We start from the raw sequence: 26,834 nt of genomic DNA on the forward strand, positions 1-26,834 counted from the left end.
CCCCATCTGCCCATATTGCATATTTTGATTACCGTTTTGCATATTCTGAAAACCTCCCGGATTATTCTGCCAATTCCCTTGATTACCTTGCCAACCTCTTCCTCGATATCCCCTTCCTCATGGAGCATATCCATTATTTGTCTGATCAAACTGTCTTTGGTTATTTATCTGTGGCATGTTCACTGCCTGCTGCGAATTTGATCCACCTACGCCAGTTAACGTTGCCCCTTTAATGGCGTACTTGGACAGTTTTTTCTGAACCAATTTTGCTTCCTTACCTTTTCCAGTATCGTCCTTTTTGCGATTCTTTTCCTGCAGGAGTCTGCAGTAATGTGCAACGGTTAACTGGATTTCCCACCATGGTTTGGCTTCAATCCCCACTAGTTTATTGAGCTTCTTCTGTACTTGCTCTGGCAGTCCTTGGCATAACATATGGTAAAATACAGGTATAGACTTCCCCCAAGCCTCGCGAGTTTCAAGCGTCCAACCGTCTTGAAAACATTTAATGTAAAGCAACGGATCCTCTCCCTCTTTCATCTTTCTTGTCATTTTAGCTCCCATGTAGGATGTGCCCGGATATAGCACTCGAAGCGCTTTCCAAATTGCTGCTCTACAATTGTTAAACGGTGCTCTATCGTGCGCGGTGTTGACTGTAGTCACACCAGGGTAACCTGCCTGTGTCCATACGTCATCAGCTCTCTCACCAAGTATGGAGATTAGAAGACCTTTACTATCCCCTATAGCTAATGTATTCCCTCCCATCATTTTTTCTAACTCATGTATCCATTTTCCAGCGCAGGAAGTTAAACTCTGTAGTTTACATTTTAAATTATCCCTGTCCATCTGGGGACACGTTATATACTGCGGCCTGGCACCTCCCTTTTCTAACAAGGGGACTGTGACGCTCCAAACTCATTCTCATCTCTCATCATTTGTCTATCTACCGCCGGGGTAATATTCCCACATCGCCGTCTACCTGGCAATGATCTTAACCTAGTTACATAAGGCGGGGACTCCCCCCTCTGACCGTGGAGTTGGGCTTTATGTTGGTCTGACTGTGTCAGTGGCTCTGATGCCTTAGACATAGGTATTTTTAACTCTGACCATCTTACTCCTTTATCCAAAGGCGAATATCCCTCTGGATCACATATGTCACTTCTCTCTTCCCTCGGAAAGGATTCCCCCTCTTCATCTGATATTTCTTATGCCCAACTTGTGCGACTTCTCTCATCGTCATCTCTATTTAATGTTAGTCTGTCTAAAGACCGCTCCTTATATCTCGCACTACAGGGGACTTTTGTGGTAAACTTTATCAATTGTTTCCCCAATACTCCGCGAGTCAAACCCGTCTTCTAGATTTACTCTAGATGTGCCTAGTAGCAACTCGATTCGGGAAATAATTCTCCTATGTCTTCCCATGCTACCTGTGGATTGGGATTTCTTACTTCCCTTTCCAAATACTCAAGATCGCATGCTCTCTTCATTTACGTTCCATGTCGTCATCGACTTCTCTGCGCTCCCTCATTTCTTCTCTTACTCTATCTTCCTCTTTCTTTTTGATATCCCTTCGTATTTCCTCATCTCTTTATCTCTGTATTCTTTTCTCTCTTATCCTTTCCTGTTCATCATCTTCTATTTTTTTTCTGTTGCCACATTTTCTTTGCTCTTCTGCTCTTTCCTGTTTGTTTAGCTTGCTCATCTTGATATAACTGTTCACGTCTTTGTCTATCTTTTCTTTTTGCTCCCTTCATCTTTTAATCGTACCTCCTTTTCTTTGTCTTTTCTATCTTTTTCGTCTTGATCTCCCCTTTGGCGTCTTCTTTTTTTTTTTAAAACAATTTTTATTGATTTTCACAACAAACTATAATCATTCATTAAACCAGCAGTATACATCATGAGTCTGCAACATCTGTTACTTAATGTGTAGGCTCTGCTGTTTACTTTTAAACCCGCCCCCCAACTCAAGCCTAATCTACCTCGCTTTCTGCCATTCCTTCATTTCGAGGTAGTCCTGAAACCTCCTCCTCAACAGATTCATTCTTGTTGGGGCTATCCTGGGTGGGCTCATATAATGTAGCTATCAGTTGTCTCCATGCCATCAGTGATCCTGCTTCCTCCTCTCCCCCCCACTGTTGCTCGCCTCTTGCCATACTGCTGTTTCAGCTTCTGTCCATTTCTGTAGGTCCCTCCACCATGTCTGTACTCTGGGTCTGTGGCTTGCCTTCCCTCCCCATGGCAATTCTCCATTTGGCAAGTATGTAGGCAAAGGTACTTCAGCTTACTTACATGTCTCAGTTGACGCGGTCTAGGGAACTCCCCTAACATGCATGCCCATACTGATTCCACATTTATCTTTATCCCTTTCTCCTTTAACCGATGAGCTATCTCTCCCCAGAACTTCCCAACTTCTGGACATGCCCAAAACATAGGTATCATTCCGGCATTAAGTTCTCTGCATCTAGGGCATGTTTGTCGTTCGGCTTTCTCAAATCTAGCTATCCGTTGGGGAGTCAAGTATGCCCTGTGAGTTACATATAGCTGTATTTGCTGCAGTCTCGCGTTTCTTGACACCTTTTTGTGGTACCCTTGGGCTCTTTCCCATTGTCCATCACTCATAGGTTCCTCAGCCTCTTCTTCCCAATCTAGTATTAATTGGGTCACTTCTTCCCCAATCTTGGACATTAAGAGCTTGTAGATTCTGGAAATCTCATGTCCCCCATCAGCCATGTCCTGCATCATTTCTATGGCTTCATCAGGTTGTTCTTCCAGCGTTATTTCTGACCATGTCTTTTTGACCCGCCTTACCATTCTAGTGTAAGTGATGTATTGCCCCACATGTAGACCAGCTTCCTCCACCAGCACCCCAAACTCTTTTATCTGGCCCTCTTGCCATATGTCTCCTGCTGTTGCTACCCCCACCGATTCCCATCTCCCCCGGATCATTCTGCTCAGTTGTTCATCCCCTTCAGTGAGTGCCACTAACGGCACTTGCGGGGAACACGGGGTTGGGTTCTTCATAACCTGGCATGCTTTACGCCATATCTTCCATCCCAACTCCAGCATCCCCGGACACCCTTTCAACTCCGGCTTAGGGAGCCATATCATCTCTTTGAGGAAGTACGGGCCGCACTCTGAGCTCAACAGTCTGGACTCTGACGTGGAGTCCTCAGATAACCATTTTACCACATGTTTCAGTTGGCTTGGTAGGTAATAGGCCTCAAATTTTGGCAGTTTAATACCCCCTCTGTCGTGCATGTTCTGCAATTTCCACAGGGCAATTCTATTCCTAGTGCCATGCCAGAGGAACCCCCTACATATGCTCTGAAGTTTGGCGAAAAACCGTTTTGGTATCATATACGGTATGTTCCTGAAATAATGCAACAATCAAGGCAATACGACCATTTTCAGTAATGCCCCCCTTCCCATCATAGCCTGGGGTAGTTTTGTCCAGAATTTCATACTATGTTCTATGCTTACTCCGCTTTCTCAGTATTATGCCTGTGTTCCTTCCCCACCGTGTGATAAATGTCTATCCCCAAATATCTGAATGTGTCGGTCTCCCATGGTATTTGCAGGACTGGCAGTTGTTCCTTTGGGACCCCTACGTACCTCCCCAGTGGGAATATACATGATTTCTTAGGGTTAACAGCGTTGCCCGATAATGAGTCAAAGTGCTCCATGATTTCCAGTATGTATTGGATGTTTTCCTCCGGGTATTGCAGGTACAGCAGTATATCGTCTGCATATAACGAGATTAGGTGCGGTTCCCCATTTGTGTGGATCCCGATTATTCCGTATTGTTGTCTTAAATATATCGCTTTGGGTTCCAACACTAGTATGTATAGCATTGGCGACCATGGGCATCCCTGCCTGGTGCCCCTGCCGAGTTGCCATTTCTCCGAGATACACGCCCCCGTCTTGACCCTGGCCAGCGGCGTGCTATACAGTAATTTCACCCATCTACGGTATCCTGGTCCCATCCTGTATTTGCTCAGGGAAGCCATCAGCCAGGGCCACCTGGCGGAGCCAAAGGCTTTGACTGCATCAAGTTATATAATAGCAATCTCACTCGGGTCTCCTCTTGTGTGCTCCATGACCCGGTGGAGCCGTCTTAAGTTGTCTGATATGCTCCTGCTCGGGACATACCTCGTTTGATCGGGATGTATTAAGTTGCCAATGACTTGCTTTATTCTGTTGGCCAGCAGTACAGTGAGTATTTTGCTGTCTTGATTTAGCATCGACAGTGGTCTATATGATCCACACTCCATGCCTGGTTTGTTATGTTTAGGGAGTGGGATAATAATCGCCTCTCTCAGGGATTGTGGTAGCATACCCATTTCGAACGCCTCGTTCAACATTGCTAGCAGCGGGGGGAGCACCTCATTCTTATACTTTTTATAGAACTCGCTTGTGAGTCCATCAGTTCCTGGGGTCTTAACGGTGGGCAGTAGCACCACCACTTCCTCTAATTCCTCTATTGTGATTTGGGCTTCCGGACCCTCTCTTCCTTCAGCACTTATTTTAGGCAAGCCAATGTCTTCCAGTGTTTCCGCTATCTCTGTGCTATCGCCCTCCCCCCCCCTTCGTCGTTATACAATCTCTTATAAAATTCCAGAAACACTCTATTTACTCCTTCCTGAGTATCCACTATGTGCCCACTCTCTCCCTCTACTGCTCTGATCACTGGTCTGGGTGACTCATTCTTGTACAACCAAGCCAGCATTCTTCCCGGTTTGTCCCCGCCCGCATGCTGCCTCTCCGTATATTTCTTGTAGCTTAGATTGCACAACCTATCCAAGTATCCCACACATTCCTGCTGCAGTTGACTTATGGTTCCAGCTGCCACCACGGAGTCCCCCCCCTTCGCTCATCACTTTCTCGAGTTTTGTCTCTCCTTTTAGGAATTCCTTCAATACCCCTCCTTGCAGCCCTTTGGATTTAGTTATTGCTGCTCCCCTTATCACCACCTTGAATGCTTTCCATAAGGTACCCGGCGAGTCTACACTGCCAGTGTTGTTCTCAAAGTAATCTATAATTTCCTCTCTCAGGTCTTCTCTGAATTCCATATGTTGTAATGCCTCTGCTCTGAGCCTCCATTTTGGAATCCTAGCTCTCAGGGGCAGATATTGCCACGTTAGAACCAGTGGCGAGTGGTCCGATAGGACCCTTGCTTTGTATTGTGTGCTTGTTATCTCTACCATCATTTCCTGTGTAGCAAACATGTAGTCTAGCCTTGTGTATAGTTTCTGTGGGCCGAATAATGCGAATAATGCGAGTACTGTCTATCACATGAATGCTGTACCCTCCACACATCCTCTAAACGGAGCTCCGACAACAGCGTCTTGAGGGCTTTAGCCGCCGGGGCAGGTTTATCCCATTCCGTATCTGATCTGTCTACCCTTGGATCCAGTGTACAGTTAAAATCCCCTCCCGATATCATCGCCCTCCCCAGGTATGCATTGACTTTGGTGTATAGGGACCTAATATACGATACTGTGTCTTGGTTCGGGGCGTATGTGTTTATAATACATATTTCTTTGTTCTCTACCAGCCCCCTTATTGCCACCATCCTTCCATCTGCTTATATTGTAGTCTGTAATAGTTTGAATGGGACATGCAGGGCTACCCACGTGATCACCCCTCTCTTTTGGATCACCTCCTGTTTTTCTTTAGTAAGATGAGTTTCCTGTATCAAGGCGATGTCTATCTTTTTCCTTCTTAGATACATCATTATCTTATTTCTTTTCAGATAACTGTTGAGCCCCCTTACATTCCATGTAATTACTTTAAGGTCCCCCATGTTTCAGCTGTTATTCAGTTCCTTCCAGCCCCTCTCCCTCTTCTGCATGAGGCGCAGGTGCGCAGGTGTGTAAGCTTGTTTCCCGTTCTATAAACTACTCCCAACATATAACACTTCAACTCCCCCAACTCCCGTCCAGCCCCCCTCCCTTCCCGTACCCAACAATTGCCCATCTCCATCCCTGGATCTCGGGCGATCCCACGTTCCGTCCCGGGTTACCGGTACTAGGGACGCAGTAGGAGGCCATCACTCTATCAGTGGCCTTTCTAACCTTACTACTGAGGTATGAGAGTGTGGCCCCTGTGTCTCCCGCACTTTGATACATTCCGTTATGTGCATTGAATTTATATTATTCAGTCCTAATGATTTCTGTATATGTGCATGACATTATTTTCTAGTCCCAGTGTTTTAGTCATACAGCACCTCTGCCTCCCGGGCCACCAAGTAATTTTACAGTGCCGTCTTCCTTCCGCGTATCCGTCTCTGAGGGGCAGTTCTGCATATCTAGCCACTCCGTCGCGTCCTCCAGGGTATCAAAGAACAAAGCCCTGTTTTTATTGAATACTTTTAGCCTCTCTGGGTACATCAGCATGTACTTAAGGCCTATCACTCTTAACCTCTTCTTTACAGTACCGTAGTTCAGTCTCTTCCTCTGCACCGTGAGAGTGTGATCCGGGTAAGCTGTTATGGGGGGAGATGCTCTGTGTATCGTGCCCCCTTAGCGGGAAGAATCCCAGGATCTTCTCCCTGTCTCGATAGTTCAGGATTTTGGCTATTATCGGCCTCTGGGGCGCTCCAGGCGGTGGTTTCCTCATCAGTGCCCTGTGCGCCCTCTCAACTGCAAATCCATGGGTGAGCACCCCGCCTGCTATTTCTTGCAGTAGCATGGTTTCAATGTATTCCGTGGGGTTAGAGCCTTCTTCTCCTTCAGGACGTCCCACTATACAAATATTTTTCCTCCGGGCCCGTCCTACCGCTTCCTCTGCTCTATTTTCCAGGTTGCCCACTTGGCGCAATATGTGGACCTCCGAAGTATGCAATGCGCAGGCAGCTGTATTTGTCGTTGCTGTCTTCTCCAGCTCGCCTGTACATTCTGCTATTTTCCTCACATCTTGCCGTAGTAAGTTGACCTCCTCTTGTACTGCCCCTATTTTGAGGTCCAATGATGCTCTGATTTCGCTCATGGCTGCGTCTAGTTTAGTTTCCCAGGCGATCTTCAGGTCAGCGATCGCGTCCAGTATCTGCCGATCATCTCGCTGCAGGGTTGCTTCCGCCTGCGTGTTCTTGTCCCTATTTCTGGTCCTTTCAGACGTTTGGGGTGTTTTCGTATAATCCTCCATTGTTTGTTGTTTCCCTTTTGTCTTGAGTAACTTCGACATCATCTCGATGCCACTCCGGTTCTACTTGCCGTTGCCCGGGCTGTAATCACTATCTTCCTTCCTTGCTTCAGCCCATATAGTGCTCACACTTTGTTGGCGGGCATTTCACATGGCCTCCTGTTTGCTGGGTTTGTGCTCCGCTGCTGATGTGCCTTGGTTTCCCCACCCTGAGCCGGATTCTACTGCTCGGGTTCTGTCCGCTGTGGTTGGTGTGCTTCTCACTCGGCGCTTCTTAGCTCCCTTCCAGTTATTTGCCACCAGGCCCTGTTCACTGTGTGGGTCTCCCACGCTTCATTGCGGGCCTGGCGCGTTAATCTGTTCCCAGGGAGTCTCTCCAGACAATAGCCCCAATGCCATGCATGTAGTTTTATTTTGTGCTTTTCGACATCCCCGTTGTTATGCACATTTGTGCCTCTTGGGAACGCTGCTTGTCTTCTGACAGGTTCCTTGGCTGTGTGCCTCGCCCGGGGTCTTCCAGGTGCTGGGTGTGTAACACTACCGCCTTGATTGTCTCCCTTTATCCCGGGTTGGCTCTATGTGAGAAGCACCCCAGGTTCTCTGCGTGTCGCGCTGCTTTCTGCTGCCCCTCTGCCTTATCCAATAGTCCGTGCCTGTTCCGCTTCGGGTACACTTCTGTCCTTGTTACAGATTTCCTTTATGATTTTTCCTTTCCCCGTGTTTCCTTCTCCGCAGCTGCTTATGTTGGAGCGAAGTGCATTTGGTGCCTGCTTGAGGCCAGTCCGTTGCTCTTTGTGGCACCTCGCAGCCTAATGCTGCCGCGTGCGCTTTCTTCTGCTCCCGGGGCCCCCTCCCGCGGCCGCTTCACCGCCAGTTGCAGCGGTGGATACTGTGTATCCTGCTCTGTGTGCGTTGATGTGGTACAGTCTAGTTGCTTAATTCAGCTCTGGAGCGGAGCTACTATGTATCTCGCCACAGTTATTCCTCGCTACTCAGGTGCTGGCCCTGCTCCCTCTTATTTTGGATGGCCTTATGTCTTCCAGCTCGTTCGACCCTTTCAGCAATTTTGCATACAGCGTACCGTTCAGCATACCTGCCCCATCCCAGGCCGTGTGCTTCCAAGGGTCCGGTGTCTCTCGGGGCGCTGCATCGTTTTCCGAAGTTGCATCCGCATCTACTGCGCCCGCAGCGGGTCCTTTGTCTTTTCTTTTTCAGTTGGCGGCCATCTTCCTTTGCTCGATCGTCCGCGTCTCGCCACCTTCTTTTGGGCACCGTTACTTTCTCGCTTTCCGGATCGAGTGCACAGTGCACCTCCGCGTTCCCCCAGGCTTCACACACACCATCCTATATTTTAGAGTCAAATGCTGCAGTTTTGCACTATGTTCCTACGGATGATTGTAGGATCTGCGGGAGCCCACGAAAAGTCCCGTCCTCTCACATGGCTCCTTGGCCACGCCTCCCTTGTCTTACATCTTTGATACTTTTGCTATCAACTTTATGTAAAATCTGACCTCCCATCCATTTGTTCTGTAAGAGCGCCATCTCATCAGTTTTATCCTTATCTCCTTTCCATCTCTTTATTTCTCTCCTTATATCTAGAGATGTACTTGCTCGATCACTTTTCTCCTTATCGTGTCTCTCCTTGTCCCTCAGGACTTTGGAGGTTATATCTTTCTCGGTATCTTTCTCTGGACCCTCGTCACTACTTTGCATAGGTGACTCAATTGACAGATTGCTATATCACGTTGCTGCTTTAAATTCCCTTAATGGGTATAATACTTAGTCATTCTTAGTTACGTCTTTTATTTCAGACGGGGCGGGCGGAGCAGAAGGCTCTTCACACCCCTCTTTGCATATATTGTGTATCCAATCTAAAGGACGCTCCTCCTCCTTTTTCGTGTTCGTACATTTTCCAAAGCTCTAGACTCGGTAGGCACTTTTCTAACTTTTGTCCTGTGTACTCAGCATGCAAATATGTCGTCATATGCTGCAGAACTGCTCTCGATAATGATCCGCCTTGTGGCCATGGCATAAACATTTTGTCTGCGGTCCCCTTAACCCACTCTGCACTCTATTGTTTAAGCTTAAGCGCTGTCAGAATTCCTCTTCACTGGTTGACCCCCTAGTGTAGAAGAAGAATTCTTCCCACCAATGTACCCCTCTGAATAGTAACAATACACATACAGAGGGATCAATTAATTGAAAGATGTTTGGATATCCCTCCGAGACCACCGTAGCTGCTCAAAGATAGAATTGATCCTAAGAAGATTAACCACGATCTGAGCAGGAATCGGGAAATACTAGGAATATTCACAGGGATTCCAGGGTTAATTGCACATGGTAAAGGTTCGTGATGAAAGAGAAAGATAATTTCCGTCTGAGTTAGAAGGAATACGAAAAGTCAAAGTGTTTTACCAAATGGTGAAACAACTCCCGCGATGCAGCGGACGCTGTCCCAGGTTGCAGCAGAGGCTGTTTCGCTGGCCGGCGGATGCCTTCCCACGTCGCTCCCGCAGCGCAGCTGATGCTGTCCCACGTTGCAGCAGAGGCTGTCCCACGGCTCAGCTGAGGCTGTCCCACGTTGCAGCGGAGGCTGTCCCACGTTGCAGCGGAGGCTGTCCCGCGGCGCAGCTGAGGCTGTCCCACGTTGCAGCGGAGGCTGTCCCGCGGCGCAGCTAAGGCTGTTCCACGAAGTAACAGATACTGTGTTTAACAGTACAAGAAGTAACAAGAAAATAGCAAGAGTGACTGAAGTCAACAACTTCAAAAGAAATCCTTTAAACAATCCGGGTCAAATCCATACGAGCAAACTTAGACTGAGGATTAGACAATAACAATATCCAAGGGCAGAAGGCTAGGGTTGAAAACCAGTAAATCACTGAAGCACCAAAACAGACTAGGAATATCCAAGAGCAAGGTCGGTTAGAGAAGCAAGGGTTCAAGATACTGGGTAAACAAGATGCAAGGTAAGTAAACAAGTAGCGCCAAAAATGCTTGATCAGAAGCACTGAGCAAGCAGGGGGGCGGGGTTAAATACCCAATGTCACATGATCACCGCCGTGAACCAGCACGCACGGTGCGTCTCCTTAGTAATGCATTGCTAAGCTTCCATGGCAACCTCCAGCCGCCTCGGAAGACCGAGGTTCGAGATATTCCTCCCTGTGAACCACTACACAAAGTTCGGCTGACTCCCGTGTTTCTTCTGGTTGCATGAAAAGTAGGTACACCATTCCGAGAACCTGCGCGCATAACAGTACCCTCCCCCAAAGATGGGCCCCGTCTTCTCGAGGCCCAAAACTCAGACAACAAACGAGGAGCATGAATATGATCGACAGGTTCTCATGTCCTCTCTTCTGGACCGTAACCCTTCCAATCCACAGAATACATTCTGACACCCCTGGAAACCTTGGTATCCAGGATCTTGTGGACTTCATACTCCTCCTCACCCTGCACAGACAGGGTAGGCGGGCGGGAAGGGAGAGAGGTACCAGGATGAAAGGCCTTGATGAGGGACACATGGAAAACAGGGTGTACTTTCCATTTGGCAGGGAGAGACAGCCGTAAAACGACACGATTTATTACCGCAGTGATAACAAACGGACCGACGTATCGTGGGAGAAGCGCTCGTTTACCAGGGATACGCAAATTCTTCGTGGAGAGCCAAACTTTACCCCCCACAACATACTTAGGAGACGGAGAGCGATGGGCGTCAGCGAATCGTCTGGCAGTAGACTGGGCACTGTCCAGGTGTAGTTTAACCTGCGTCTGTATCGAAACAAGTCGCTGAATGCAAGAGGAAGCTGCAGGGTGGTGAGCGGGCAAGGCCGGAGAAAGAGGCATCGACCTAGGATGCCTACCAAATAAAGCAAAAAATGGCAAAGAACGTGTAGAGGTATGGAGAGAATTATTATAAGCGAACTCTGCCATAGGAAGCATGGACAGCCAGGTGTCCTGATACTGGTGAGTAAGACATCTAAGATACTGTTCCATAGTTGAATTGAGACGTTCGGTCTGTCCGTCCGTTTGAGGATGGTACGAGCTGGAATAGCGCTCATCAATACCAAAAGAAGCGGTAAGAGATTTCCAGAAACGAGAAGTGAATTGTGAGCCCCTATCAGTAATGATAATGCAAGGGAAGCCAAAAAACGGAAAACATGTTTAAGAAAGCCAATGTAGGAGCGGCAGGGAGTCCTTGGCAAGGTACGAACAATGCCAATTTAGTAAAGTAATCAATGATCACCCAAATGGTATTGAAGCCAGAAACCGGGGGCAAATCCACCACAAAGTCCATGGAAATCATATACCATGGATAAACAGGGACAGGCATAGACTGAAGCAAGCCGACAGGTTTGGAACGAGGACTTTTACATTGGGCACATATGTAACAACAAGCAATGTGTTCAGTAACATCTTTAGCCATAGAAGGCTACCAGCACCACCGTTGTAGCAGATCGATGGTCTTCTTGGTACCCGGGTGTGCTGCTAGCATTGAATCATGACACCACTTGATGGCCTTCTTACGTGTATCTTCATCTGGAAGAAATAGCAGACCCTTGATATGAGGCAACCCTTCTATGACTTCAATGTTAAGTCTGGCGGTTTCCACAGGATTGTCTCTCACCCATTCCCGTAATCCATCATGCAAGGTGGGTTGTAGAGTACACGCACAGATCACTCGGTGTGGTAATAGAGGACGACCATCTGTACTTGGAGAAGATGACTCGCCATGAATGCGTGAGAGTGCATCGGCCTTCGTGTTTAAAGAACAGGGCCGGTAAGTAATGGTGAAATTGAACATTGAAAAGAATTCATGCCACCTAGCATGCCGAGCAGTGGAACACTTAACGGACTGTAAGGCTACTAAATTCTTGTGGTCAGTAAAAACCTGAACAGGGAATGCTGTACCCAGTAAATGATGACGCCAGGTTAAAAAGGAGTCCCGTACCGCTAATAACTCTATTTCAGTTATAGTATAGTTCCGCTCATAGGAAGTCAGTTCCCTTGAATGAAACGCCACCGGATGCAACCCCTTGGTTTCTGGGCACTCCTGAGACAATATGGCACCAAGAGCAATGTCCGAAGCGTCAGCCTCTACGACAAATGGTAGATTCGGAGTAGGGTGTTGAAGCACCGGAGCGCTGGTGAAAGCTGCCTTAAGACTCTGGAAGGCTTGATCGCAAACATCGTCCCAAATAAAAACCACTTTACTGCTCGTCAAAGAGGTCAATGGGGCGACCAAAGTGGAGAAATCCTTAATAAACCGCCTGTAAAAGTTTGCAAAACCCAAAAAGGATTGCAGGGCTTTCAAAGAGGTGGGCGGAGGCCATTCCAAAACCACTTTAACCTTAGACTGGCTCATTTGGATTCCTTTACTGGTTATCTCATACCCCAGAAATTCCACTTCCGAAGCATGGAAAATACATTTTTCTAACTTAGCAAACAGATTATTCTCACGCAATCTGTGTAACACACGGGAAACGTGTGTAACATGTAAGTCATAGGATGTGGAGTATATCAATATGTTGTCTAGGTAGACTATAAGAAACTGGTCCATCATGTCATGAAACACATCATTAATGAAATATTGAAATGTAGCGGGGGCATTACAGAGCCCAAACGGCATGACTCTGTATTCAAACAAGCCATACCTGGTTTTAAAGGCTGTTTTCCACTCGTTTCCACTACGGATTCTTACCAAATTATAGGCACTGCGTAGGTCTAATTTGGTGAATATAACGGAGGAACCCAGCTGATCCAGAAGTATTGAGATGAGAGGAATGGGATATTGATTCCGAACAGTAATGGAATTGAGAGCCCTATAATCAATACACGGGCGGAGGTCCCCCTCTTTTTTAGGCACAAAAAATAAGGGAGCGGCCGCAGGTGAACGAGAGGGGCGTATGAAACCAGTTTTCAATGACTGATCAATGTATTCCTTTACACTGAGGTCTTCCTTGTGGGTTAAGGAATAAATCCTACCTAAGAGTAGTTTACCCCCCGGGATCGGATCAATAGGACAGTCATAGATTCTGTGTGGAGGCAAAACCAAACCACCTCCTTCATCAAACACATCTTTGAATTCCGAATATTCAGTAGGCAAAGCACTGGTGATAACTGCTCCAACAGTAGAAGCAATATCCAATAGAGGACGACACGGACTACTCGCTGGGAGTTTGTTCTTCCAACACCGGTTCTCGCAAAATTCTGACATAAGTTCAATACTGGCTGAGTGCCAATCAATGATAGGATTATGCAACCGTAACCACGGAAGACCTAATATGAGCCTGAACTGAGGTGCAGATATAAGATCAAAGAAGATAATTTCGGAATGCCCCATCAAGGTTTCCATTTCCAAATCCTCTGTCTGCTGGATGACCATTCCTGAAACCAAGGAAGATCCATCCACAGCGTTTACAACAACAGGATTTGCTTTATCAATAGTAGGAAGACCCAGATCCTTGGCATACAGGGAATCAATGTAGTTTCCTGTGGCTCCAGAATCTATGATTGCTGTGGCTTGAACTATCTTGTCTTGTGATAGCTTGAGATGTACCACTATTTCAACCGGTTGGACAGATATGGAGTCCTTGGATACGGAATTGCTCGGCAACTGGACTCCTTTCATTGCCGAGCTTTCGCGTTTCCCTGTTTCTTGGAGGGTTTCTTGGTACAAACTTTCAGTAAGTGTTCCGAAGATCCACAATAGAAACATAGGTTGTTTTTCTTCTGATGCTCTCTTTCTTCTTGTGAAAGAGGACCTCGTGTAGCTGCCCCAATCTGCATTGGTTCTGATGTACTAGGGGAAGAAAAAGGGTTGACTTGGACGTCAGGAATCAGACCACGTTTCTCCCCGTTTCTGGCAGCTTTACGAGCGTCTATCTGAAGAACTAGTCCCAGTAGTTCTGGAAAGGAGGCTGGAACTACAGGTACTATAGCAAGGGTATCCTTTAAAGATTCAGACAGACCTTTATAGAACAATGAGGCCTTCTTATCATCAGGCCAAGCCGTCTCAGCAGCTAATTGATTGAATTTTGCTAAATAGGCCAACAGCGTCATATCCCCTTGCTGCAGGCTTAATAACTCCAACTCCATGACTTGGGCCTTTTATCAAGTACCAAACACCTTCCCCATGGCTTCAATCAATGCGTCACAATCGAACAATAAAGGACTACCCTCCTCCAAAAGAGGATTAGCCCAGGCAGCTGCTGTACCTCCAAGATGGGACAACAAGAAGGCTGCTTTAGTAGCAGAATCAGGAAAGGCGCCTGGTCGACATAAAAAGTGCAAACGACATTGATTTAGAAACGTCCTGAAATGTTTTGGGTCCCCATGGAATCTTTCTGGTGGAGCCAAGGGGAACTGGGAAGTAACGTACACCGGTCCGGCCCCCGCCTGTGCAGGTTCAACGACCGGGGGAGTCGGTAATACTGGTGCTGCATGAAGCAAGGGTTGTATGGCTGTTTGGAGCTCTAGAATTTGCTGTTGAGTGGTGGCATGAGCATTAGCCATATCTGTTCTCAAATCCGCCACTAATTGAAGGAGGTTAGCTAGGGTCTCATTGGGGTCCATGTTTAAAGGTTTATGATTATGTCAGAATTCCTCTTCACTGGTTGACCCCGTAGTGTAGAAGAAGAATTCTTCCCACCAATGTACCCCTCTGAATGGTAACAATATACATACAGAGGGATCAATTAATTGAAAGATGTTTGGATATCCCTCCGAGACCACCGTAGCTGCTCAAAGATAGAATTGATCCTAAGAAGATTAACCATGATCTGAGCAGGAATCGGGAAATACTAGGAATATTCAGAGGGATTCCAGGGTTAATTGCACATGGTAAAGGTTCGTGATGAAAGAGAATGATAATTTCCATCTGAGTTAGAAGGAATACGAAAAGTCAAAGTGTTTTACCAAATGGTGAAACAACTCCCGCGATGCAGCGGACGCTGTCCCACGTTGCAGCGGAGGCTGTCCCACGTTGCAGCGGAGGCTGTCCCGCGGCGCAGCTGATGCTGTTCCACGAAGTAACAGATACTGTGTTTAACAGTACAAGAAGTAACAAGAAAATAGCAAGAGTGACTGAAGTCAACAACTTCAAAAGAAATCCTTTAAACAATCCGGGTCAAATCCATACGAGCAAACTTAGACTGAGGATTAGGCAATAACAATATCCAAGGGCAGAAGGCAAGGGTCAAAAACCAGTAAATCACTGAAGCACCAAAACAGACTACAAATATCCAAAAGCAAGGTCGGTTAGAGAAGCAAGGGTTCAAGATACCGTGTAAACAAGATGCAAGGTAAGTAAACAAGTAGCGCCAAAAATGCTTGATCAGAAGCACTGAGCAAGCAGGGGGGCAGGGTTAAATACCCAATGTCACATGATCACCGCCGTGAACCAGCACGCACGTTGCGTCTCCTTAGCAACGCATTGCTAAGCTTCAATGGCAACCTCCAGCCGCCTCGGAAGACCGAGGTTCGAGATATTCCTCCCCGTGAACCACTACACAAAGTTCGGCTGACTCCTGTGTTTCTTCTGGTTGCATGAAAAGTACATACACCATTCCGAGAACCTGCGCGCATAACAAGCGCATCTTTCGGTAGCTGTTTGCAGAGATGCACTAATGGAGTAACCGCTTCCATTTCTAACCTTGACTTTTCTCTTTGCTACCGCTCGTTTATGCCTTAGTTATAGTTTCAATTTTATGTTTCAATCAAAATACACTTATGAGCGAGCACCAATCGTTGAAAGTTCTAATCCCGTCACAACACAATTTTTAACTTTAATCTTGCTAAAAACCAACCATCAAAGTTCAATTATAAAACAATACATTTTTGCGTCTCAACTTCACTCTTCTCCTTTACATAACATTTTCTTCTTTCAACTCTAACGTCATCACAACCCTTTCAATCACATAAAACAAACAGACAAACTTGACCGGCCACGTGTACTGTTCCACGATCTTTTTCTTAAGACTCGTCTTACACTCTAGATCTGCTCCGATTGGAACTTAAGCTAATTCCTTTTAGAATGTCTTTAACCAGTCTCTTCTTCTATATGTCCTGCTAAGGGGCTCCGAATTAAATCTTGAAGCTTCTGCTAGCACTCTTTAAAGTCTAGGAATAAGGGGTATCCTCATAGCGTGGCCACACTCACGACTATTCTTCCTCACATATTGCTCGGCCACACTCAAGTTAATATCTTGTTTCCCATATACATATATATTACACTCTTACTCTTACGTTATATTTTATTGCGCCTCCCTCTGTTACTCTCTGCTGTTCACTATGCATGCATCCCTTTGCCACACTCTTTGATCTATTCACTCACTGTTCGCATGTTTTTCTTCTTCGGACCCTCGGGATCACCGCCTTCGTTACCGCCTCTTTGAGCTGCTTTCCGATCCGCTTCGTGTAGATGTGGGAGGGGTTTCTATCTGAAAATAGGGGTCCCGTCAATCCGTCCCCTGCAAGAAGTTACCTATTCTAACCACTTCTTTGGGGAGCTTCACGTCCTGTCAGCCGAATAGCAAAGGTCGTGCGATATTGCAGACTCTAAAGTTACTTTTTTTTTTTAAACAATTTTTATTGAATATTTAAACAAACAATACAAACCAAACTTGCAGTGTGCACAATAACATCTCGGTTATACATTTTCAGTCTTGTCCACTGCCTCCCATTACCCACCCCCCGTTACGAGTCTGATCTCACTGGTGTTCTGTTGCTGCAACTTGTGATGGGGAATACCCTTCGTAAAATCCACCGGGTCCGGTATTGACCCAAATAGTTCCGCTATCAATAGTTTCCAGGCCATCAGTCTCAGTTTCCTCCTCCCCCCCAGCACCGCTGGCTTCTAGCCATACCGTGGTTTCCACCTCCGCCCATTTCTGCAGGTCGTTCCACCATATTTCCAGTCTTGGTTTATGGCACGTCTTCCACTCCATAGCAATTCTCCTCTTTGCAAGCTCATATGCCAGATCTTTCAGCTTGCTCACATGCCTAAGTTTCCTTGGCCTGGGGAACCCCCCTAACAGGCAAACCCACACAGTATCCACCACTATCTTAATACCTTTTCCCGCTAGTTTGCATGCAACCATGCCCCAGAAGCGCTCGATAACCGGGCATGACCAAAACATATGTACCATGCCCACGTTTTCCTCATCACACTTAGGGCATTCTCTGTGGTGTCAGATACGCCCTGTGCATACTATATAATTGCATCGGCTTAAGTCTTGCGTTCCTGCGTTCCTTGACACCTTCTCATGATATCCTACGGCACGCTTCCACATCCCATCCTCCATCGGGGTCCCTACTTCCTCCTCCCATTCTAGTCTCAAATGCCCCGGCTCCTTTCCCTCTTTGGCCATCATCATTTCATATATTCTGGATATCTCGTATCCCCCCTCTGCTATGTCATATATCACATCAATGGTGGCATCTGGTTCCTCCTCAAGCACCAGTTCGGACCACGTACTCTTGATCTTCCGCATCAGTCTATGGTACGTGATATACTGGCCAGTGTGTAGCCCAGTTTCTGCCTCCAACTCCCCAAAGTTCGCTATGGTCCCCTCCTGCCAAATATCCCCCATTGTCGCTATACCGGCCGGCTCCCAGTGGTTCCTGATTATTATCCTCAGTTGCTCCTCTCCCCCCACCAATGCAACCAGTAGTACCTGCGGGGAACATGGCCATGGGTTCCCCATTAGTTGGCACGCCCTGCGCCACATCTTCCATCCCAATGCCATCATCTCGGTGCGCCCACCCATTACTACCCGGGGCAACCATATAATCTCCTTCAAGTAGAATGGGGCACAGTCCTGCCTGAACAGTCTGGTCTCAGAGGTCACCTCCTCCGAAAGCCTTTTTGGCCACATATTGCAGCTGACTTGTAACATAATAAACTTCATAATTAGGTAGCTTTATACCCCCCTTCTCATAAAAATTCTGCATCTTCCAAAGGGCCACCCTATTCCTTGTGCCCTGCCACAGGAAGTCCCTGCACATGCTGGCTAATCTGCTAAAAAACTTCTTTGGTATCCAATACGGGATATTCCCAAAGTAGTGCAGGAGCCTAGGAAAGACCACCATCTTTAACATTGCACTACGTCCTATCATTGGTAATGGCAGCTTTACCCAAAATCGCATGCAATTCTCAATTTTCGCAATGGCTACTTCCATATTTCGCTTGTGCTCATCTTCCACAGCATGACCTATATCTATTCCCAGGTAGCAAAATGTGCAGGCCACCCACGGCACCTGCAACACGGGCAGTTGCTCCAAAGGGATCTCTTTATATCTACCCAACGGGAACACACTAGACTTCTGAGGGTTCACCGCTATTCCGGACATTTCAGCATATCTCCCCAACACCTCCAAAACATATTGGAGGTTTTCCTCTGGATATCGCAAATACAATAGTATATGGTCTCCGTATAATGATATCAGGTGTCGTTCACCACCCACAGGGATGCCTATCGTGTCATATTGTTGCCGTAAGTAGATAGCTAGGGGTTCCAATGCCAATATATAGAGCATAGGGGACCATGGGCAACCTTGCCTGGTTCCACGACAGAGCTGCCACCTTTCCGACACCACTGACCCTGTTTTAACCCTGGCCAACCGTTCACTATATAACATTTTTGCCCACTTTAGATACCCTGGACCCATCCCATAACCCGCCAGGGACGCCAACAACCATGGCCATTTGACAGAATCGAAGGCCTTTATTGCATCCAATGACACAATTGCCAATTCATCCTCGCTCCCATTAACATATTCTATGACTCTATGGAGCCTTCTAAGATTGTTGGATATGTTCCTATTTGGGACATAGCCTGTCTGGTCCGGATGTATGAGTTTGCCTATGACTTTCCTTAATCTGTTCGCCAGAACGGCGGTCAAAATTTTACTATCTTGATTTAACATAGACAGGGGTCTGTAGGAGCTACAGCTATGCCCCGGCTTGTTGGGTTTGGGGAGTGGTATTATAATCGCCTCTCGGAGTGACTCTGGCAGTCTGCCTAGATCATAAGCCTCATTCAGCATGTCTAACAACGGGGGGAGCACTTCATCTTTGAATGTCTTATAGAATCCGCACGGTAGGCCATCAGCTCCCGGGGTCTTACTAGTTGGCAACTGCCTTACCACTTCTTCCAACTCCTTCAAAGTAATTGGTGCATCCATCTCCTCTCTTTCCTCAGCACTGATCTGCGATAATCCTATGTCCTCCAGTGTTTCCACTATCATTGCGCGATCATCTTCATTATCAACCCCATATAGCCGCCCATAATAGTTTGCAAACTCCTGATTAACTCCTTCTTGGGTGTCCGCCACCGTCCCGTCCTCTCTTATTACCAATCTAATCGGGGGTCTAGGGGTTTCCCGCTTGTATAGCCATGCCAGAAGCCTTCTAGGTTTGTCTCCTCCCGAATGCTGCCTCTCTACATACTTTTTATAGTTAAGGTTACATAATCTTTCCCAGAGCCCTGCGCACTTTTGCTGCAGCCGTGGTATCACATCCACGTCTTGGCTGGTACTATCTTCTTCCCTAAGTGCCCTTTCTAGCTCTTCCTCAGTGTCCTGCAGGTCCACCAGGATCCCTCCCTGCAATCCCCTAGATTTTGCTATGGCCGTCCCTCTCATCACAACTTTGAAAGCTTCCCACAATGTTCCAGCTGAATCCACACTACCCGTGTTTGTCTCAAAATAGCTAACTATCTCCTTCCTCATGTCTTCCCTGAAATGGGGATCTCTGAGCGCCTCTGCCCTGAGGCGCCATGTCAGAATCCTTGCTCTCGGGGGGCAACACTGCCAACCAAAGATCAAAGGCGAGTGGTCCGAGAGGACCCTTGCTTTATATTCAGCTTGCGTGATCTCGGTCAGTATCTGTGGAGCAACGAAAACGTAGTCCAGCCTTGTGCAAAGTTGCTGCGGGGCAGAATAGTGCGAATATTGCCTCTCATGAGGATGGCACACCCTCCATACACATCTTCTAACCCAAAGTCATTCAGCAGCAGCTGTAGCGCTTTAGCCGCTGGGGTCGGCCTATCCGTTTTCCCATCTGACCTGTCCACCCTAGGATTCAATACGCAGTTAAAGTCACCCCCCCCCCAAAAATCACTGCCCTCCCTACACACATACTAAGATTGTTACACAGCGTTTTAAAATATGCTGCAGTGTTTTGGTTCGGGGCATACATGTTCACAATACTTACCTCCCTATTTTCTACCAGTCCCCTCACCACAGCCATCCTCCCGTCCGTCTCCTCCAGCGTCTGTAGGAGCTGAAACGGGACGTGTGGCGCCACCCAGATGAGCACTCCCCTAGCATAAACCGAATAAGGCGAACGCACCACCGTAACCCTCTATTTCCTCCTGATCATCTCCATCTTTTCTCAGGTCAGGTGCGTCTCTTGCAATAAGGTGATATCTATCTTCTGTCTTCGCAAATATCTCATGACTTTGTTTCGCTTCAAGTAACTATTGAGTCCCCTGACATTCCAAGTGACTATTCTAAGATCCCCCATGGCATATCAGAGTCACTCCTCCCCTCCCACCTATCATATCCCAGCTTTAACTCCTCTCAACAGTGCAGTCCAAATCCACTTGTGTACCCCCATTGCGTAGGCTCGTTTCCCAACTTAAACTCCCCTTAACAAACAACACATCAAACACCCCAACCGCCTTCCTCCCCCTCCCTTCCCCGCCCCAACTCACACTGAAACGCCCCCCCTCCCTTCCCTCCCAACTGTTGCCCAGCTCCATCCCTGGATCTCAGGCTCCCCCACATCTAGCCATTTATCTAGCCACTTGGGATCCTGTGGGGAGATGTCGCCCTATCGGCGCACCTACTACTTCTACTAATGGGGGTAAAGCGCAAGTATCCTGTGGCTCCGATATATTAATATAACACAGCGCTATGCATCACAGTCTCAAATGATCAACACTATATTCCAGTCCAGTGTCCATTAGCGAGCATATATGGCAGAGGGCTTCTGCTCTTTTACCATTCAGTCTATGTTAACAACCCCTCCCCCTTACCCTTATGCAGTGTTGCTCCCATTTCCTCTGCCCCTGTGTCACCGCCTCACTTATCCTCTCCGCTTCGGTCCTGACCCCCCTCCGGCTCTGGACATCCATGCGCGTCTAGCCAGCACACCGCTTCTTCCGGAGTCTCAAAGAAGTGGGCTTTACCTTTGTGCAGGACTTTAAGCTTAGCTGGGTAGAGTAACATGTATTTCATCCCTTCAGTGCGCAATCTCCTCTTGACTGCCACATAGCTGTAACGTTGCCTTTGCACCAGCATTGTATAGTCCGGGTAGGCCGTGATCGTTGCTGACACTTTTGTTAAAGTGCCACCTTTTCGGAAAAATTCCAAGATCTTTTCACAGTCTCTATAATTCAAGATTTTCACAATGATGGCCCTAGGCGGCGCCCCTGGTTGTGGTCTCCTCGTCTGGGCCTGATGCGCTTGCCCTACCACTACCTCTACCGTGGGGTCCGCTCCTTCTTCCCCTTCCGGCAGGCCCACCACCCGTATGTTGCTTCGCCTGGCCCGCTCTTCAGCCTCTTCCGCCCGATTCTCCAAGTTGGCCACTTGTTGCTTCAGCACGTGGACCTCTTTTGCATTCGTGGAACTAAGGTCCTCATTTTTCTTTACAGCACTTTCCAAGCTACTAGTTCAGTCCGCCAGCGCTCTCACATCTTGCCGCAGCAGGTTAACATCTATTCCCACTGTGTCTATCTACTTTTCCAGCGCTTCTCTGAGCTCGGCCATCGCCACTCCCCATGAGGATTTCAGTTCTGTGATAGCTTCCGTATCTGTTGGCGGTCTTCCACCGCACCCTCAGTCTCTTGCGCTTTCATCCCAGACTGCGCTGGGGGGGTGGTGGGTTGCTGCGCTTTGGTAAATACGTCCAGGGTCGGCTGCTTCACTTTGCTCTTGAGTCCCTTTTGCGCCATATTGCGGGCACCTACCGTGCAACTTTCCAGGACCCTGCGCACTGCCGGGGTCTGTGTGTAGATTCTTTCCGGACGCAGTGTTTAGTGATACTCCCAGGGGCATGTTCTGTGATGTCTAAGCGATCTCTTATGGGCAGGCAACGTCTTCCTCTGTGTGCCCACTGTCTTACCCGGGTCGTGAGGAGTCCAGCTTATCTTTGTCCCTGGCTTCCACTGCGCTGTACCTCCCTGCCTGGCAGCAGCCCTGTACCAACAGGTATGGATCTCAGGCCACCTCTAATCAAGCCGGGCCGCCATCTTCCTTTTGTTATGACAAACTTTTTGTGTCCAGTCCAGTATGCTCATAGGCCGGTGGCACTGCTTTGTTGTGCCTGAATGCATCACCCGGACCTCAGGGCTATGCTGATATGAGCTGTGGCATGCTTGCAGTTTCCCTCATATCTGCTTATCTGAGTGCGTCTATTGTCCGTAGTTGTGATGGGACACTTTCCCCCAGGGAGGAGGACCTATGAATCTGCTTCCTCCCGTGCGGCCTGATCTCAGTGCAAATCCGTCTGCAGCTTGCTCGCACACCTTTAAATGCCAATGCAGCCGTCTCCAGTCGCGCTCCTTACGGCTCTCCAGCGCTCGGAGCGGCCCGCTCCACGTTGTGCGGTCACTTTGGTCATTCGCCGCTGACGCATTGTAGACCGCAATAGGTCCCTCCAACAGTGATTCCCAGGGCTGAGTGCCCGTTCCATGGGGTGCGCCACGGGCTTGCCTCCAACTGCTGCCCTGTACTACGGCGGCTGAAGGCTCCCGGCCGCTCACAGCATCAGCGCTGTCCGCTCTCGTAGATACTAGGTATCCGCTCACATCCGCACCTTGATGCCTCCACCAGGCATGGCCACTGCCGCGCTCCTATCTCCCAATGTACTGGGAACGCAACAAATGTATCAGCGGCTATGAGTGCCCCAGGCCATCAAGGCTTCTTCCCCAATCGTCCGGTCTTTTCAGGGGCTGGTATTCGTCCCGCACCGTTGTTGCTGGAGTTCACAGGGGCTGACTGTCCTTTGTTCTCAGGCCGCCATCTTTGCGATTCGTTACTCGGCCGGGCACAGGATGCAAAGTGTCCGGAATGCCACGTTCTCGGCGCAAACAGGGCTCCGTCTCGCTTCCCCTCAGCCCGATGTGCTCACACGCAATTTGTGTTGTTTCCATGCCACAATGAGCTGTTTAATGCATGCTTTAGAAAGGATCAGTATGCCGGATCACGGAGCTCCCAGGAAACACAGCCTATTCCATGGCTGCCTGGCCACGCCCCTTAGACTCTAAAGTTACTTATGTGGACGACCAATGGTTTATCTTATCTAACCATCGTATCTCTGCTACCAAGTGAACTGGAGGCTCTGTCCAGTCCTTTAAGATGTGTAGCGGTACCCTGGAGAAAGATGGGGATGCAGATTTTATTCATACATCAATAATCAAGACGACACAAATTGTTGGGCAAAATTTTGTCTGTTTTAATATCAGTCTAAAACAGTGAGTACAACGAACATAAGCAATCACTCGATACTTTGACTCTAACTACTATCTAGGGGTGAGAGTCATGGCGTCCTGTGGTTGGTCACTCCATATGGAGAATGCTAAGTTCACGCCGCATAGGTATTGTGGCGCCCTTGCCAGGGTCACAAATGAATATGGCAATGGGGCTGTGCATGTCTTTTTGGAGTCATACAAAGCACAGGCACGCCAAGCTGCACTGTACGGAGCAGAAGTTTGGGAGCAGGTGAATGTCCACCACTTAGCGATTGTGGGGAATAAATATTTGAAAAATGTACTTGGGTTGACGACTAGCCCAATACACCAGTGTTGCTTGAGACTGGTATGCCGGGGGTTCAAGTTGACCGGCCAGCTGCGACAAGTGCTCAACTGGGTCCACCTATGAACAAAAAAAAACCTTTCCAAATATAAATAGGCATTGCAGGATGTACTGTTCCAGAGAGGGAGTACCTCCCTGAAGTGGATCACCCATGTTAAAAATATGTTGGGGCGGATTGGGGCGTGTGGACTTTTGGCTTAATCCCTCTGTCCTGTTACCTGCCTCCAAATTAGTTGTAAAGAGTGCTGTGTGGGCCAAGATGGAGGAAGACATCCTGTTGAAATCCCAGGCCTCAGAATCATTGGGCTGTTATTTTGCCATCAAAAATAGGCAGGCTACAAAGACTACTTGGACTATGTTACTACCAGGCAGGAAAAAGCCTTATATCTAAAGTTTCGCTTTGGGATCTTCCCCACTGCCGCACTCTTACACAAGTGGAATAGGGAAGTCTCCCCAAAATGTATTTTATGTAATGAACCTGTTGAAGACCTGCAGCACTATGGGCCTGATCACGAGTTGGGTGGTAGCCCTTAAATGCAGCAGTAATGGTGTTACCACCGCATTTAAGGGCCTGTCCAATCTGGAGTCTGGAGTCTGGCATGTTTACCTCCAGCGCAGAGATGGGGGTAAACACGCTGGATAAATGCCCATTGGGGACTAACAGTTAGCGCCTCTTCTGTCAAGACTTTAGGCACCCACATCAATGCCAACCTCTCCATGAACAAACAAGTTAGCGCCATAGCTTACAGCTTACAGTTTACAGCTTACAGCACCAAACTTATCAATGCCATCAAACCCTACCTTTCTGCACCTAATTGCATGACAATAGCTAGAGCAACAATTGGCGCCAAACTCGACTACTGCAACGCCCTATTGGCTGGCACCTCCTCCAAAAACATACACAGACTACAAACCACACAAAATAACGCCCTACGAGCTGCTATGAGTATCCCTAGAAGAGAACATATATCTCAAGCCAGACAAGCGGCGCAGTGGCTCCAGGTCAAAGACCGCATTACATGTAAAATCCTCACCATCACGCACAAATGTATAAACAGCACAGCTCCCACCTATCTTGCTGAAGCTATTTCTAGAACTACATCCACGCGCCCCACCACAACAGAATACACTAACCAGCTTCACATACCACGCATTCGAAGAGCCACAGCTGGAGGGCTAGGCTTCTCGTACATTGCTCCCAAACTTTGGAACTCCCTCCCGGCCCCCATCAGAGCAGAATCCTCAATTTCTGCCTTTCGCAATAATCTCAAGACTACCTTCCTGAACCAACACTGATAGTATTTCCACTGCTTCTAACTGTCCTCTGTAATATAAATGTAACTGTTTTTGTTTTTCTATTCTAATATTTACACAATGCAATCTATGTACATACCCTTTTCAACTATTCCCTGTATTCACATGACATGTACAACTAACCTTCACAAATGTTTTTAAGTTGTGTAACAAATGTCTGTGATATTTCTGTAACTAAACATGTTCTGTAACAAATGCCACGATGCACCTGTGCTGATGTGCACTGTATAAATATGAATAAAACAAACAAACGGGCCCGTTGTTAGCTCTCTGGTCGAACGCTATGAACGTCCAGACCGGGTCCCGCGAAGTAACCTCGTAACAGGGCAGAATGGGTTTAACGGCGCTGGCACCATTACCGGCGCCGTTAAACCCATTCCACCCTTCTTGTAATGAGGCCCTATGTATTGAACTGAACTAATGGCAGAGGTGTTGAGGTATGTCAGGGACAGCTATGCAAGCTTCTAGACCAAAATTGCATAGCCGTAGCTCTATTCTATAGTGCATGGACAGCTTTGCTGTGTCCTGAACTTGTCTATAAGTACCCATTATTGCTTCTTCTCAACTTCCTCTCACCATGCACTTCTCAAGCTATCTCTTCCTTTCCCTTCTACTTCTCTCTTCACTCTCCTCAGCTCAGAACCATCTCAACTCTCTTCCCATGCCTATCCTCTCTTCTCATCAACACCCCCTCTCTTCTCGCTCCACTGCTCTTTCTAATCGCAAAACTTACTCGACCCCTAACTTCCATTACACGTCCTATTCTTGCATTCACCCCATCACCTCTCTACTTTTCAGTCTCTGTCGCTTTGCTTCTACATCTCACTCTCTTTATATTGCTCTTCGGAATGTATAGTCTGTCTGCAATAAAACCTTCTTTACCTATGACGTCTTCCATTCTCATTCTCCTTCTCTTGACCTCATTACCCTTACTGAAACCTGGATCTCTTCCTCTGACTCTGCAACCCTTCCTGCCCTTCATGACCCTGCCTACACTTTCAATCTCACCCCCAGCTCCACTGGCAGGGGTGGTGGTGTAGGTTGTTTTCATCCTCCAAAAGTCCTATTTCCCTTACTCCACTATCTCCAGCTAATTCTCCATCATTCAAATATACTATTTCGACAATCACTGCCGCCTATGGCAACGTGTTCTCTCTCTCTACAACCACTTTGTCTGGTAGGTCAATTATTTGACCATTTCTCCCAGCTAATTGACTCTCTCCCTCTCGATTCGATCACCACCTCATTGTCATTGGTGACTACAACCTGCCCTCTTGCTCTGCTGCTCTATTCACTGACTTTACCTTCTACTTAACCACTCACTCTCTTCTGTCCGCTCTGCCCACCCATTCAAATGGAAACTCCCTTGACTTTATTCTCATCTCCTCCCAACACTCTGCCTCTAATATCTCCACCGCTCCTTCACCCTTCCATCTTTGCCTCAATTTCCACTCTTGCTTCTGCCTCACTCTCTCCATTTACTACAACTATTACCAAGTACACGTTTTCCTCCTACAAACTCCGTGACTACCTCGCTGACCTACTGTTAGGGAGAATTCTCTGTT

General features: G+C 47.7%; 1 protein-coding gene across 5 annotated transcripts in view; it reads left to right on the forward strand.

Annotated features, from left to right (window-relative positions):
• STK4 (serine/threonine kinase 4) overlaps window positions 1–26,834 on the forward strand; it is a 1,472,593-nt gene that overhangs the window by 910,749 nt on the left and 535,010 nt on the right. The window lies entirely within an intron of this gene.

The sequence above is a fragment of the Ambystoma mexicanum genome, chromosome 3p, assembly GCF_040938575.1.
Source record: "Ambystoma mexicanum isolate Mex_15411 chromosome 3p, UKY_AmexF1_1, whole genome shotgun sequence".
Lineage (NCBI taxonomy): Eukaryota > Metazoa > Chordata > Amphibia > Caudata > Ambystomatidae > Ambystoma > Ambystoma mexicanum.